This window comes from Nerophis lumbriciformis, linkage group LG04, assembly GCF_033978685.3.
Source record: "Nerophis lumbriciformis linkage group LG04, RoL_Nlum_v2.1, whole genome shotgun sequence".
NCBI lineage: Eukaryota > Metazoa > Chordata > Actinopteri > Syngnathiformes > Syngnathidae > Nerophis > Nerophis lumbriciformis.
The window spans coordinates 59,827,906-59,846,124 of NC_084551.2; positions in this window are offsets into that span (position 1 = coordinate 59,827,906).

Sequence of the window (18,219 nt, forward strand, 5' to 3'; positions counted from 1 at the left end):
ATGTAAATATAAACGGAATACAATGATTTGCAAATCATTTTCAACCCATATTCAGTTGAATATGCTACAAAGACAACATATTTGATGTTCAAACTGATAAACATTTTTTTTTTGCAAATAATCATTAACTTTAGAATTTGATGCCAGCAACACGTGACAAAGAAGTTGGGAAAGGTGGCAATAAATACTGATAAAGTTGAGGAATGCTCATCAAACACTTATTTGGAACATCCCACAGGTGTGCAGGCTAATTGGGAACATGTGGGTGCCATGATTGGGTATAAAAACAGCTTCCCAAAAATGCTCAGTCTTTCACAAGAAAGGATGGGGCGAGGTACACCCCTTTGTCCAAAACTGCGTGAGCAAATAGTCAAACAGTTTAAGAACAACGTTTCTCAAAGTGCAATTGCAAGAAATTTAGGGATTTCAACATCTACGGTCCATAATATCATCAAAAGGTTCAGAGAATCTGGAGAAATCACTCCACGTAAGCAGCATGGCCGGAAACCAACATTGAATGACCGTGACCTTCGATCCCTCGGACGGCAATGTATCAAAAACCGACATCAATCTCTAAAGGATATCACCACATGGGCTCAGGAACACTTCAGAAAACCACTGTCACTAAATACAGTCGGTCGCTACATTTGTAAGTACAAGTTAAAACTCTACTACGCAAAGCCAAAGCCGTTTATCAACAACATCCAGAAACGCCGCCGGCTTCTCTGGGCCCGAGATCATCTAAGATGGACTCATGCAAAGTGGAAAAGTGTTCTGTGGTCTGACGAGTCCACATTCCAATTTGTTTTTGGAAATATTCGACATCGTGTCATCCGGACCAAAGGGGAAGCGAACCATCCAGACTGTTATCGACGCAAAGCCAGCATGTGTGATGGTATGGGGGTGCATTAGTGCCCAAGACATGGGTAACTTACACATCTGTGAAGGCACCATTAATGCTGAAAGGTACATACAGGTTTTGGAACAACATATGCTGCCATCTAAGCGCCGTCTTTTTCATGGACGCCCCCTGCTTATTTCAGCAAGACAATGCCAAGCCACATGTTACAACAGCGTGGCTTCGTAAAAAAAAGAGTGCGGGTACTTTCCTGGCTCCGCCTGCAGTCCCGACCTGTCTCCCATCGAAAATGTGTGGCGCATTATGAAGCGTAAAATACGACAGCGGAGACCCAGGACTGTTGAACGACTGAAGAATTCCACTTTCAAAGCTTCAACAATTAGTTTCCTCATTTCCCAATCGTTTACTGAGTGTTGTTAAAAGGAAAGGCCATGTAACAACTGGTGAACATGCCCTTTCCCAACAACTTTGGCTCGTGTTGCAGCCATGAAATACTAAGATAATTATTATTTGAAAAAAAAAAAAAAGTTTATGAGTTTGAACTTCAAATATCTTGTCTTTGTAGTGCATTCAAGGGTTGAAAAGGATTTGCAAATCATTGTATTCCGTTTATATTTACATCTAACACAATTTCCCAACTCATATGGAAACGGGGTTTGTAAATGGGTTATACTTGTATAGCGCTTTTCTACCTTCAAGGTACTCAAAGCGCTTTGACACTATTTCCACATTCACACATTCATTTACACACTGACGGTGGGAGCTGTGATGCAAGGCCCTAACCACCACCCATCAGGAGCAAGGGTGAAGTGTCTTGCTCAAGGACACATCGGATGTGACGAGGTCGGTAGAAGGTTGGGATTGAACCAGGAACCCTCAGGTCGCTGGCAAGGTCACTCTCCCAACGTCGCCGTTGTGGTTACTTACAGATGTCCAATGTTCTCCAGTAAGAAAAATAAAATTAACCGTTCGCCGGTATTGCAACTTGATGCTCTTGTTGGTGTAGTGCAGTTGGCGTATCCTTGCTGCTATTGTGCCTCTCCAAGGTGTTGCACGACACAATGCCATCTTTTTGCAGGACTTGGTCTTCACAGATGTTAGGTGGTTTACATGCAGCATATTTAACTCTACTGTGCTACTTTTGTTGACAACACAACCGCCAATGGAGCATTCTATTCTACTTGTTGTCAATGTAGTAAGCATTCATGGCGTCATCATTCCTAATATCGTGCACCCCTGTGACACGGTCTACAGGGGACCTTAAATATGAAGCGACCAACTTCTTCTTCCACTTGAATGACCAACTTGAGTCCGATGTGAAGCAAAAAGTGCTGCTGACCACGTGATGACGTCCAGCTATGAATCAACTTCCAATTACTGAGCAGCACACTTTGGACCTTCTCCAAGACTACAGCAGTCCCCCTCAGACTCCTGCCAGGCGTTTTATCACCACACACACACACACACACACACACACACACACACACACACACACACACACACACACACACACACACACACACACACACACACACACGTTCTTGCATTTGTTACCTTCTTGAGACCTCCGAATAATGCCTACCTCTTTAGGACCACCCTGTCTAGATATATAAATATGTGTATTTACAACATTAATAATATAGACATACTATGCAAATACTTGTTGTGAAAAGTGAGTTGGAATTTAACAAGAAAATGGTCACAATTTCACAAGAAAAACTTTGAATTTTGTCAGTATTATAATAAAAGTCATAATTTTACTCAACGCAAGTCTAAATTTTACAATAAAAACTGCGCATTTTTTTCAATATTATGATAAAAGTTGGAATTTTACTCAATAACAGTCACAATTTTACAAAAAAAGCTAAAAATGTTGGCAATTTTAGGAAAAGAGTCGTAATTTTACTCGACAAAAGTCACAATTTTATAAGAAAACTTTAAAATTTTGGCAATATTATAATAATATTCGGAATTTTACCTGGTAAAATGATGACAAAAGTCTTCATTTTACTACAAAAAATGTCACTATTTTACAAAAACAACGACAACATTTGGCAATATTGTGACACAAGTCAGAAATTTATATGACAAATGTCACCATTTTGCATGAAAAAGTAATAATTTTACGAGAAAATGTTGCAATATTACAGAAACAGAAAGAATATGAGAAATTGTTCCCAATTTTATAAGAAAGAAGTCAACAACATTGCGAGAAAAAGACTGCTTTTAGTTATTTTTTTATTTTTATATTGTTGTTTGTAATTGGTTTTTAATCTTCATTATTTACTTGAAGTTATAGTATGCGTATTTATGTTATTTTATTTATTCATTTTGGTCAAAGGAGGCGCATTTCAATTTCTTACACACATGTGTTATTACATATGTTGACCAGAGGGGGAGCACTTCGAATTTTTACACACACACTTGTTATTTCATATGATGACCGTGATTTATGTTCTTCACCGGTCCTCATATGGAACGTACTTTGCTTGTTGATGTCTCAAGAAGGGTAGAAGTACAAGAACACACACACACACACACACACACACACACACACACACACACACACACACACACACACACACACACACACACACACACACACACACATTCTTGAATTTTTTGTCTTCTTGAGACGTGTGAATAATGCCTACCTCTTTAGGACCACCCTGTCTAGATATATAAAGATGTGTATTTACAACATTAAAAATGTATACATACTATGCAAATACAAAAAAGCTTGTTGTGAAAAATTATTTGGAATTTCACAAGAAAAAGGTCACAATTTCACAAGATAAACTTCCAATTTTGTCAATATTATAATAAAAGTCGTAATTTTACTCAACGCAAGTCAAAATTTTACAAGAAAAATATTATATTATGATAAAAGTTGGAATTTTACTCAATAACAGTCGCGATTTTACAAGAAAATCTTAGCATTTTGGCAATTTTAGGATAAGAGTCGTAATTTTACTCGACAAAAGTCACAATTTTATAAGAACATTTTAACATTTTGGGAATATTATAACAATATTCGGAATTTTACCTGGCAAAATGATGACAAAAGTCATCATTTTACTCAAAAATGTTCACTATTTTACAAGAACAACGACAACAATTGGCAATATTGTGACACAAGTCAGACTGTTATAAGACAAATGTCACCATTTTGCAGAGGTGGGACCAAGTCATTGTTTTGCAAGTCACAAGTAAGTCTCAAGTCTTTGCCCTCAAGTCCGAGTAAAGTCCCGAGTCAAGACAGGCAAGCCCCGAGTCAAGTCCAAAGTCAAGACTGGAAAGTCTCAAGTCAAGTCCTAAGTCCTGCATTTTGAGTTTCGAGTCCTTTCAAGTCCTTTTAACCACAGACTAATATATTAACACAGATTGTGTATGCTTTTCAAACGCTGTATTTATTTATTAAAACAAGTGCATTTTAAATTGCAGGAAAGAAAATTGTGCTGACATTGCACTTTATAATAGCACTATTAACCAGTCATTTTAAACATTAACTCATTCCTTTACAGAACAAACACATTGAAAAATAAAGTGCAAATGTACTTATTCGTACAAAAGTGTTAACATTGAAAAAACATGACATATACGTGAACATAACAAAAAAGTTGTACTTTTTATATGTCAGGGCCCTATGCTGCATTGCATTTGCAAAAGACCAAATTAGCCAAGAGCCTGTCAGTCATTTGTGCACGATGGGGGCGTAGTATGATGCCACCATGGCTGAAAACTCGCTCCACTGGAGCACTGGAGGCAGGCACTGCCAAGACTCTCATGGCCACTCGGAACAGTGAAGGAAGAGTCTTCATGTTCAATGCCCAGAACAAAAGGGGGGAGAGAGTTGTTTTGGGTTGGTGCACTACTTGTAAGTGTATCTTGTGTTTTTTATGTTGATTTACTTAAAAAAAGAAAAATAAAAAAAAATTATTTGTTGTGCGGCCCGATACCAATCGATCCACGGACCAGTACCGGGCCGCGGCCCGGTGGTTGGGGACCACTGAGGTAAACAACCAACAGTATGTCAGAAAGCTAGCTAAAACGGTACACATATTCATAATATAGTATACATTTTAACTGACCTTTATTTTACTATTTTTGTCTTTTTTTAGGTGGCTAAAATACGCGGTGCTGCTGACCGCCGTCTAACGTTACGTGTGATATATTGACTAACGTAACCCTGCTTAAAAAAAATCACTGAACAAAAAGTATGAATAAGTTAGTGAACTGCAACAGATTCCCGTGTTTGCAATAACGTTATAACGTTAGCAGTGAGTTTACAGCCTCACTGATTTAACTACACAGCAAATAAAAGTCACGTTACTTAGCCAATAAACGTTATCTTACACTCAAAACTTACCGTTCTTTGTGCAACTTCAAATGCCGGACGAAGTTGGAAGTTGTTGCCTCTCCATCAGTAATTTTCGAACCGCATGTGTTGCATACTGCAAACCGTTTTGTGTTGACCACCTCGTAATTTTTATACCCAAACAAAATTATTTTAGGTATCATTTTTTGTTCACTGGCGTGTGGTTTGGACATGTCTTCTTCGTTGGTTGTCCTGCAATTTGATTGGATGAATGCTGTGTGATGAAAACAAAGTAGATCTAATTTGATTGGCTGTTGTACTGAGACCACACCAGCTGACACACGCAACGCTGATAGACAAGTACACAATGAAAAATACGGAGCGCTCCCGAATAACTTTTTCATCTTTGGGTTTTGGGGAAAGTAGCAAGTCATGTCAAGTCATGTCAATTCAAAAGGCTCAAGTCCAAGTGAAGTCACAAGTCATTGATGTTAAAGTCTAAGTCGAGTTGCAAGTCTTTTTACATTTTGTCAAGTCGAGTCTAAAGTCATCAAATTCATGACTCGAGTCTGACTCGAGTCCAAGTCATGTGACTCGAGTCCACACCTCTGCCATTTTGCATTAAAAAGTAATAATTTTACGGGAAAAGGTTGCAATATTACAGAAACAGAAAGAATATGAGAAGTTGTTCCCAATTTTATAAGAAAGAAGTCAACAACATTGTGAGAAAAAGACTGCTTTTAGTTATTTTTTTATTTTAAATTTGTTGTTTGTAATTGTTTTTTAATCTTCATTATTTACTTGAAGTTATAGTATGCATATTTATTTCATTTTCTTTATTCATTTTGGCCAAAAGGGGCGCATTTCAATTTCTTACACACACGTGTTATTAGATATGTTGACCAGAGGGGGAGCACTTCGAATTTTTACACACACTTGTTATTTTATATGTTGACCGTGATTTATGTTGTTCACCAGTCCTCATATGGAACGTACTGTTGGTTGTTGATGTCTCAAGAAAACACACACACACACACACACACACACACACGTTCTTGCATTTGTTGCCTTCTTGAGAAGTCTGAATAATGCCTACCTCTTTAGGACCACCCTGTCTAGATATATAAAGATGTGTATTTACAACATTAATAAAATAGACATACTATGCAAATATAAAAAAGCTTGTTGTGAAAAATGAGTTGGAATTTCACAAGAAAAAGGTCACAATTTCACAAGAAAAACTTCGAATTTTGTCACTATTATAATAAAAGTCGTAATTTTACTCAACGCAAGTCAAAATTTTACAAGAAAAACTGCGCATTTTCTCAATATTATGATAAAAGTTGGAATTTTACTCAATAACAGTCGCGATTTTACAAGAAAATCTTAACATTTTGGCAATTTTAGGAAAAAATGTCTAAATTTGACTCGACGAAATTTTAACATTTTGGCAATATTATAATAATACTCGGAATTTTACCTGGTAAAATGATGACAAAAGTCTTCATTTTACTACAAAAAATGTCACTATTTTACAAAAACAACGACAACATTTGGCAATATTGTGACACAAGTCAGAAATTTATATGACAAATGTCACCATTTGGCATTAAAAAGTAATCATTTTACGAGAAAATGTTGCAATATTACAGAAACAGAAAGAATATGAGAAATTGTTCACAATTTTATAAGAAAGAAGTCAACAACATTGTGAGAAAAAGACTGCTTTTAGTTATTTTTTAATTTTTAATTTGTTGTTTGTAATTGGTTTTTAATCTTCATTATTTACTTCAAGTTATATTATGCGTATTTATGTTATTTTATTTATTCATTTTGGTCAAAGGAGGCGCATTTCAATTTCTTACACACATGTGTTATTACAAATGTTGACCAGAGGGGGAGCACTTCGAATTTTTACACACACACTTGTTATTTCATATGTTGACCGTGATTTATGTTCTTCACCGGTCCTCATATGGAACGTACTTTGCTTGTTGATGTCTCAAGAAGGGTAGAAGTACAAGAACACACACACACACACACACACACACACACACACACACACACACACACACACACACACACACACACACACACACACACACACACACACACACACATTCTTGCATTTGTTACCTTCTTGAGACCTCCGAATAATGCCTACCTCTTTAGGACCACCCTGTCTAGATATATAAAGATGTGTATTTACAACATTAATAATACATACATACTATGCAAATACTTGTTGTAAAAAATGAGTTGGAATTTAACAAGAAAATGGTCACAATTTCACAAGAAAAACTTTGAATTTTGTCAGTATTATAATAAAAGTCGTAATTTTACTCAACGCAAGTCTAAATTTTACAATAAAAACTGCGCATTTTCTCAATATTATGATAAAAGTTGGAATTTTACTCAATAACAGTCACAATTTTACAAAAAAAGCTAAACATTTTGGCAATTTTAGGAAAAGAGTCGTAATTTTACTCGACAAAAGTCACAATTTTATAAGAAAACTTTAAAATGTTGGCAATATTATAATAATATTCTGAATTTTACCTGGTAAAATGATGACAAAAGTCACAATTTTACTCCAAAAAATTTCACTATTTTACAAAAACAATGACAACATTTGGCAATATTGTGACACAAGTCAGAAATTTATATGACAAATGTCACCATTTTGCATTAAAAAGTAATAATTTTACGAGAACATGTTGCAATATTACAGAAACAGAAAGAATGTGAGAAATTTTCCCAATTTTATAAGAAAAAAGTCAACAACATTGCGAGAAAACGACTGCTCTTAGTTATATTTTAAATTTTTTATTTGTTGTTTGTAATTGGTTTTTAATCTTCATTATTTACTTCAAGTTATATTATGCATATTTATTTTATTTTCTTTATTCATTTTGGCCAAAGGGGGCGCATTTCAATTTCTTACACACACGTGTTATTACATATGTTGACCAGAGGGGGAGCACTTCGAATTTTTACACACACACACTTGTTATTTCATATGTTGACCGTGATTTATATTGTTCACCGGTCCTCATATGGAACGTACTTTTGCTTGTTGATGTCTCAAGAAGGGTAGAAATACAAGAACACACACACATTCAAAAACACACACACATGTTCTTAAATTTGTTGCCTTCTTGAGACGTCCGAATAATGCCTACCTCTTGAGGACCACACTAGATGTATAAAGATGTGTATTTACAACATTAATAATATATACATACTATGCAAATACAAAAAAGTTTGTTGTAAAACAATATTTGGAATTTCACAAGAAAAAGTTCACAATTTCACAAGAAACACTTAGAATTTTGTCAGTATTATAGTAAAAGTCTAAATTTTACTCAACGCAAGTCTAAATTTTACAAGAAAAACTGTGCATTTTTGCAATATTATGATAAAAGTTGAAATTTTACTCAATAACAGTCACAATTTTACAAGAAAAGCTTATCATTTCTGCAATGTTATGAAAAAAGTCGCAATTTTACTCGACAAAAGTCACAATTTTATAAGAAATCTTTAAAATTTTGGCAATATTATAATAATATTCGGAATTTTACCTGACAAAATTATAACAACAGTCATAATTTTACTCCAAAAAATTCACTATTTTACAAGAACAAACAACAAAAATTGGCAATATTGTGACACGAGTCAGAATCTTTTATGACAAACGTCACCGTTTTGCATTAAAAAGTAATAATTTTATGAGAAAATATTGCAATATTACAGAAACAGAAAGAATATGAGAAATTGTTCCCAATTTTATGAGAAATAAGTCGACAACATTGTGAGAAAAAGACTGCTTTTAGTTAATTTATTTTTTATTTTTGAATTTGTTGTTTGTAATTGGTTTTTAATCTTCATTATTTACTTCAAGTAATTACAGTATTTCTCTATAGGCATATTTATTTTATTTTCTTTATTAATTTTGAGGGTGCATTTCTAATTCTTACACATATTTGTCATTATATATGTTGGCCAGAGGGGGAGCACTTCGAATTTTTACACACACTTGTTATTTCATATGTTGACCATGATTTATGCTGTTCACCGGTCCTCATATGGAAGGTACTTTTGCTTGTTGGTGTCTCAGGAGGTTTACAAACACACACACACACACACACACACACACACACACACACACACACACACACACACACACACACACACACACACACACACACACACACACACACACACTATGATGGGTGTATATGTGAGAGGTGAAGCCAGCAGCTGCTTAACCTGGACTCAACTGTCACGCCTGCAAAGACCGAGGCACCTGTCGTAAAAAACTGATGCAACAACGCAGCGTTAGATCTTTTGTGTTGGCCTTGTTGCCATTAAGTGCAGAAGCCATTCTTGTCTACCTGACACACACGCCAACATGACACACTCTGATATAACAAAAAATACATGTCATGGTCTACATTTCTAAGACAAAACTGGAGGGATTTTATTTTGGTGTTAAAAAGAAAGAAAAAGTAGCTCAAGCTCCAAAGCTCAGTCTAGCGAGTATTTGAGGCTCAATTTGTCAAGTTCACTTTCTGCAGAGTGACAGGGAATATTACCCTGGTGGGCAGCCAGCCTGAACGCACAGACAAGCGGGAATGTCGGAACGTGTGTGTGTGTGTGTGTGTGTGTGTCGGCAAGCATATGTGTGTGTGTGTGTGTTGCATGAAGCAACCTGGTTGTAAAAGAACATTTTTAAAATGCCAATATTACGGCACTTTATATGCCATCTAAAGTGGCCATTTTTTAGTACATTCTTAAAATAGACTTAATTAATTGTTAATTAGATATTAGGGTGGTATGGCCTAAAAATAACAATGTCTAAAAATTATTTTTAGGGTATTTTTCCATCACGTTTTAAAGAAAACCATAACTACAGAGATACATTTTTTTTTTAAAGTGGCCATTTTTTAGTATATTCGAAAAATATAATGAATTCATTGTTAATTAGATATAAGGGTGGTATGGCCTAAAAATAAACATGTCCAAAAATGATTTTTAGGGGATTTTTTCCTTCATGTTTTAAAGAAAACAATAACTACAGAGACAATTTGTTTTTTAAGTGACCATTTTTTAGTACATTATAAAAATATAATTCATTTATTGTTCATTAAATATTAGGGTGGTATGGCCTGAAAATAAAAACATCTAAAAGTGATTTTTAGGGGATTATTTCCATCATGTTTTAAAGAAAACTACAACTACAGAGACACGTTTTTTTTGTTAAAAAGTGGCCATTTTTTAGTATATTATAAAAATAGAATCCATTCATTGTTAATTAGATATTAGTGTGGTATGGCCTAAAACTAAAAAAGTCTAAAATCGATTTTTGGGGGATTTTTTTCCATCATGTTTTAAAGAAAACCATAACTACAAAGACATTTTTTTTTTTTTAAGTGAACATTTTTTAAGTATATTCGAAAAATATAATTAATTCATTAATTCGATATTAGTGTGATATGGCCTAAAAATAACAATGTCTAAAATCCATTTTTGTGGGAATTTTTTCCATCATGTTTTAAAGAAAACCATAACTACAGAGACAAGTTAGTTTTTTTTAAGTGGTAATTTTTTAGTATTTTACAAATATAGATTCCATTCATTGTTAATTAGGTTATTAGTGTGGTATGGCCTAAAAAAAAATGTCTAAAATTTATTTTTGGGGGATTTTTTTCCATCATATTTTAAAGAAAACCATAACTACTGAGACACGTTTTTTTTTAAAAAGTGGCCATTTTTTAGTATATTCGAAAATTAGAATTAATTTATTGTTAATTAGATATTAGTGTGATATGGCCTGAAAATAAAAATGTGTAAAAATGATTTTTTGCGGATTTTTTCCTTCATGTTTTAAAGACAACCATAATTACAGAGACACTTTTTTTTTTTAAAGTGGCCATTTTTTTTGTATATTCTAAACATAGAAGTAATTCATTGTTAATTAGATATTAGGGTGGTATGGCCTAAAAATAACAATGTCTAAAAATGATTTTAAGGGGACTTTTTCCTTCATGTTTTAAAGAAAACTATAACTACAGAGACAAGTTTTTTTTTTTTAAAGTGACCATTTTTTTGTATATTCTAAAATTATAATTAATTCATTGTTAATTGGATATTAGTGTCATATGGCCTAAAAATAAAAATGTGTAAAAATGATTTTTAGGGGATTTTTTCCTTCATGTTTTAAAGAAAACTATAACTACAGAGACAAGTTTTTTTTTTAAAAGTGGCCATTTTTTTGTATGTTCTAAAATTAGAATGCATTCATTGTTAATTAGATATTAGTGTGACATTTTTTTGGAGAAGATTTTTTCAATCATGTTTTACAGAAAAACATAACTAGAGAGACAAGTTTTTTTGTTGTTTTTTTTAAAGTGGCCATTTTTTAGTATATTCTAAAAAAATTATTCATTTACTGTTAATTAGATATTAGGGTGATATGGCCTGAAAATAAAAATGTGTAAAAATGATTTTTTGGGGATTTTTTCCATCATGTTTTGAAGAAAACCATAACTACAGGGACAAGTTTTTGTTTTTTTTAAGTGGTAATTTTTTAGTATATTCTAAAAATAGAATTAATTAATTGTTAATTAGATATTGAGGTGGTATGGCCTACCAATTGTTTTAAGAAGACTGTCCATTTTACAGTAAAACTTTATATTTACAAAATTTTACTGTCAAATATAGTTTTTTTGTATTTATTTTTTTACAACATTTTAAGGTAAATGGAAAAAGAGTGCCACTGTTTTTTGAGGGATTTTACAGAAAAAGATTTCAGCTTCGTTGCCAGAATTTTTGTGTTAAATGGACATTATTTTCTACAACATAATATTGTTCATGGAAAAACAGAACACATTCTTTTTGTATTCTGGCAACTTAGCTGCCAGTTTTTCTGCCGTAAAAACAAATGTACCGTCTTTCCATTTACAGTAAAACACCGTTAAAAACAATAACCCAAGGTTTTACAGTCAAAAACTGGCAGCTCAGTCAAAATAATTTTAATGCAAAAAAAACATACTAGTTTTTTTTTTCAATTTACTGTAATATGCTGTAAATAACAACATACCATTTTTTGTAATTTTTATGAATTTGATGTAATGTTTGCTGTAAAGTTTAGTATTTTTATTTCGACAAAAACATGTTTAGAAAGTATAATAATATACTGTAATATGTGTTGCAATAATGGATACCATTAAAGTTTAAAAGGTATGCAATTTCAAGCAGTACATATATTTTTTATGTCAAAATGAAAAAACATCAATTACATTTGGCAAGAAAATATTAAGTACTTTATTGACATATATCATTTCCAGGTGTTTGCGAGCCGGATAAAATAATGTCGCCGGCCACATCTGGCCCCCGGAACTTGAGTTTGACACCTGTGTTCTATTGTGTCCATATTGTCTATGTGTCTCACTGTGTGTTTGTGTTTGTTTGTCTACCTGCTTTAGGACAATCAAGCTTGTGTGCTAATTTTGAAGCTGTTTTTCCTGAAACATTGATTAATATCTACTGTCCTAATTCAAACAAATAAACAAATACAAATAAAATAAAATTACACACACAAACCAAAAAAATTAGGCTATACCGATCCGATACCGATACTTTGTGCAAATGAACCTAATGTGTTTGCAAAAATTTAAAAAATGTGTGTATTTCAAATATAAACAGCATGAAGAATACCATTATAGATGTATTATTATTTGTGGAAGTCGCTTCTTAGCGGTCCCACTGACAGACACATCACAGGAGCCAGGCGTGCAAAGTTGAACAAAGTTTTTAATGCGCATAGATTTTTCTCCAAGTCTTTCTCCCGCAGAACGTGACTTTTCAGTCACGTCCGTATCCTCTCTCCCCTCCTGCTCCCGGCCGCTTACTGTTAAAGACAACAGATGATTAGATTCACATATACCACCTTTGGAATCTAATCACCTGCCAGCTGTGTCTCGCCGTCAGCACCATGGACAGAGGCGGTGACCTTTGCTACTGCAGGCAGCGCTGGGCCCCATCTCCCTCCGCATTATTATTTATTATAAAGTGTTTATTATAATATTTATTATAACTTTTATTATATTTTATGTATTATTATTATTACTATTTATTTTCTACATGTTCATTTATTTCAAACTCTAAGTTGACGTGAATAACAATATAGCCACGCTAATGCAACAGAAAAAGGGACACAGTCATACAAAGCACATGAAAATTAAAATTCGTTCTATTTTATCCACTAGCGACGCTGAGATCATTATTCATGCGTTCGTTACGTCTCGTCTCGACTACTGTAACGTATTATTTTCGGGTCTCCCTATGTCTAGCATTAAAAAATTACAGTTGGTACAAAATGCGGCTGCTAGACTTTTGACAAGAACAAGAAAGTTTGATCATATTACGCCTATACTGGCTCACCTGCACTGGCTTCCTGTGCACTTAAGAAGTGACTTTAAGGTTTTACTACTTACGTATAAAATACTACACGGTCTAGCTCCGTCCTATCTTGTCGATTGCATTGTACCATATGTCCCGGCAAGAAATCTACGTTCAAAGAACTCCGGCTTATTAGTGATTCCCAGAGCCCAAAAAAAGTCTGCGGGCTATAGAGCGTTTTCTATTCGGGCTCCAGTACTATGGAATGCCCTCCCGGTAACAATTAGAGATGCTACCTCAGTAGAAGCATTTAAGTCCCATCTTAAAACTCATTTGTATACTCTAGCCTTTAAATAGCCCCCCTGTTAGACCAGTTGATCTGCCGTTTCTTTTCTTTTCTCCTCTGCTCCCCTTTTCCTTGAGGGGGGGGGGGGGGGCACAGGTCCGGTGGCCATGGATGAAGTGCTGGCTGTCCAGAGTCGGGACCCGGGGTGGACCGCTCGCCTGTGCATCGGCTGGGAACATCTCTACGCTGCTGACCCGTCTCCGCTCGGGATGGTGTCCTGCTGGCCCCACTATGGACTGGACTCTTACTATTATGTTGGATCCACTATGGACTGGACTCTCACAATATTATGTCAGACCCACTCGACATCCATTGCTTTCGGTCTCCCCTAGAGGGGGGGGTTACCCACATATGCGGTCCTCTCCAAGGTTTCTCATAGTCATTCACATCGACGTCCCACTGGGGTGAGTTTTTCCTTGCCCGTATGTGGGCTTTGTACCGAGGATGTCGTTGTGGCTTGTGCAGCCCTTTGAGACACTTGTGATTTAGGGCTATATAAATAAAGATTGATTGATAAAAGATTGATGAAAATGGTGTTTCAAACAATACAAAATAAAATACATTAATTCATAAAAACTACAATTAAGAATAAAAAGTAACTGACAATTACATAAACATTTTAGTGTGAAAATAATGAACATGTAAAAAAAAAAAAACATCCAATATTGACACGTTAAATAATTTTTTTTACACTTAATAATACACTTTATGTCAAATAACTAAAGTATCAAAAGTATCCGTATTTTGATGTAAGTATCGATATTAGAGCCGAACGATCTGGTATCGCCGGTATTGATATTATAGTATCGATCCGCACATCAGCCTGTATGAGTGTGTACCTGTCTGGCCTATGCCCTGAACGAAGGCCTGTTTTTTTACTGTGGTGTGTGTGTGTGTGTGTGTGTGTGTGTGTGTGTGTGTGTGTGTGTTTAATAATGCATGGCCCCGAGCCAGGACGGGCCTTTTGATAAAGTACAACACTGCAGCACATGCATAAGCAGCAAGCAGCCATATATGCAGAAAGCGGGAATTGATGGCGGAGATAAAGTTGACTGTATTCTTCTGTGCGTGTGTGTGTGTGTGTGTGTGTGTGTGTGTGTGTGTGTGTGTGTGTGAGAGTGTGTGTGTGCGTGTGTCTGCGATAGAGAACATAAGGGATTTATGGATCATATCATTGCCCCGTGCTTGATCGGGTGGCAATTTAGAACCTTTATAGGAGAGGTTTTAGATAGAGTACGAGCCGGTAACCATGGTAACGGACACAAACAGAGGCTTCTGGTATGCGTCGGTTACCTGCAAATGTCTGAGTGTGTGTGTGCGTGTGTGTGTGTTACCTGCATACGCTGGTCTTGAGCTGTCAGTCGAATCCAAAGAGGTCGCAGGTGAGAGGTTAAAGGTCGTTATAAAATAAATAAATAAAAAACATGTTTTTTTATCCCAAGGGAGAAATTCTCCACCTATAACCCTGCAGACCCTTTCAAATTAAAACTCACCGTCCTCTTTTTCGTGTGTTTCACCCCAACTTTTTAGTGGACTTGTACCGCACGGCGCCATACCTTCGTCTTCCTGCTTTCACCCCCCCCCACCCCCACCCTCTCCTGCATGCCCCCACCCACCTCCCTACCACCCGGTCATAAAGAACAGACATTCAGATATACAGGGGTGCAGAAAAAGAAGCCCCCCCCCCATTTCTTTTTGTTGCAGCTTTAATTTACTTTGTGCATTAATATTTCAGGGTCCTCTGCGGGCTCGGTGAGGAAGCCGGTGGGAGTTACACCGCGTGTGTGTGTGTGTGTGTGTGTGTGTGTGTGTGTGTGTGTGTGTGTGTGTGTGTGTGTGTTCTTGTATTTCTACCCTTCTTGAGACATCAACAAGGAAACGTGGCTTCCATATGAGGAGGCGTGAACAAGTGATGACATAAATCATGGTCCCAATACGGAAAACCATTGCATCTAATAGAGAATGTCTCATTTGCACCCCTGGTGGTGAAATTTATAAAAAATTAAGGTGGTCCCAAAAAGTGCTCCCTCTGTGGCCAACATATGAAATAACAAGTGTGTGTAAAAAATTTAAATGCGTCCCCTTTGGCCAAAATGTATTACAAAAAAATAAATAAATATGTATATAGAGACATAATGTAATAGCTTGAAATAAATACAAAAAAAAAAAACATTTAATAAAAATAATGAACCAAAAGTAGTCGTTTTCTCACAATGGGTCGACTTTTTTCTCATAAAATTGGGAACAATTTCTCATATTATTTCTGTTTCTGTAATATTGCAATATTTTCTTGTAAAATTCTTACTTTTTTTGGTAAAATTCTTACTTTTTAATGCAAAACGGAGACATTTGTCATATAAAATTCTGACTTTTACCAGTGTTTTAAAAGTGCTCCCCCTGTGGCCAACATATGAAATAACAAGTGTGTGTAAAAAATTGAAATGCGTCCCCTTTGGCCAAAATTAATAAAAACAATTAAATACATATGTATATAGAGACGTACTGTAATAACTTGAAGTAAATTAAAAAAACAAAAACAATGTGTCGACTTTTTTCTCATAAAATTGGGAACAATTTCTCATATTCTTTCTGTTTCTGTAATATTGTAATATTTTCTTGCAAAATTATAACTTTTTTTTGTAAAATTATTACATTTAAATGCAAAATGGAGACATTTGTCATATACAACTCTGACTTTTATCACAATATTGCCAATTGTTTTGATGTTCTTGTAAAATAGTAAAATTTTTTGAGTAAATGTATGACTTTTTTCAAGTAAAATTCTGATTATTATTATAATATTGCCAAAATGTTAAAGTTTTCTTATAAAATTGTGACTTTTGTCGAGTAAAATTATGACTCTTTTCATAAAATTGCCAAACGTTTAGGCTGTTCTTGTAAAATTGTGACTGTTATTGAGTAAAATTCCAACTTTTATCATAATATTGCACACATGTTCAGTTTTTCTTGTAAAATCTTGACTTGAGTAAATTGACAACTTTTATTATAATACTGCCAAAATTCAAAGTTTTTCTGGTGAAAGTTTGACCTTTTTCTTGTAAAATTGCAACTTAGTTTTCACAACAAGTTTTTTATATTTGCATAGTAGGTATATATTATTAATGTTGTAAATACAAATCTTTATATATCGAGACAGGGTGGTCCTAAAGAGGTAGGCATTGTTCGGAGGTCTCAAGAAGGCAAGCAATACAAGAATGTGTGTGTGTGTGTTCTTGTATTTCTACCCTTCTTGAGACATCAACAAGAAAAAGTAGCTTCCATATGAGGAGGTGTGAACAAGTGATGACATAAGTCATTGTCCCAATAACATTGCATATAATAGAGAATGTCTCATTTGCACTCCTGCTTGTGAAATCTGGTCAACATATGAAATATCAAGTGTGTGTAAATAATTAAAATGTGCCCCCTTTGGCCAAAATAAATTGTTTTAAAATAAATACATATGTATATAGAGACATACTGTAATAACTTGAAGTAAATACAAAAAAACAAAACCAAAAGCAGTCTTTTTCTCACAATGTGTCGACTTTTTTCTCATAAAATTGGGAACAATTTCTCATATTCTTTCTGTTTCTGTAATATTGCAATATTTTCTCGTAAAAATGAATACTTTTTTTTGTAAAATTATTACTTTTTAATGCAAAACAGAGACATTTGTCATATACAATTCTGACTTTTACTAGTGTTTTAAAAGTGCTCCCCCTGTGGCCAACATATGAAATATTAAGTGTGTGTAAAAAAATCTAAATGCGCCCCCTTTGGCCAAAATGTATTAAAAAAAACAAATACATATGTATATAGAGACATACTGTAATAACTTGAAGTAAAAACAAAAAAAACAAAACCAAAAGCAGACTTTTTCTCACAATATGTCGACTTTTTTCTCATAAAATTGGGAACAGCTTCTCATATTCTTTCTGTTTCTGTAATATTGCAATATTTTCTCGTAAAATTATTACTTGTTTTTAATAAAATTATTACTTTTTAATGCAAAACGGAGACATTTGTCATATAAAATTATGACTTTTACCAGTGTTTTAAAAGTGCTCCCCCTGTGGCCAACATATGAAATAACAAGTGTGTGTAAAAAAATTTATTTCGCCCCCTTTGGCCAAAATGTATTAAAAAAAATAAAAAATTATGTATATAGAGACATACTGTAATAACTTGAAGTAAATACAAAAAAACAAAAAAACAAAAGCAGTCTTTTTCTCACAATATGTCGACTTTTTTCTTATAAAATTGGTAACAATTTCTCATTTTCTTTCTGTT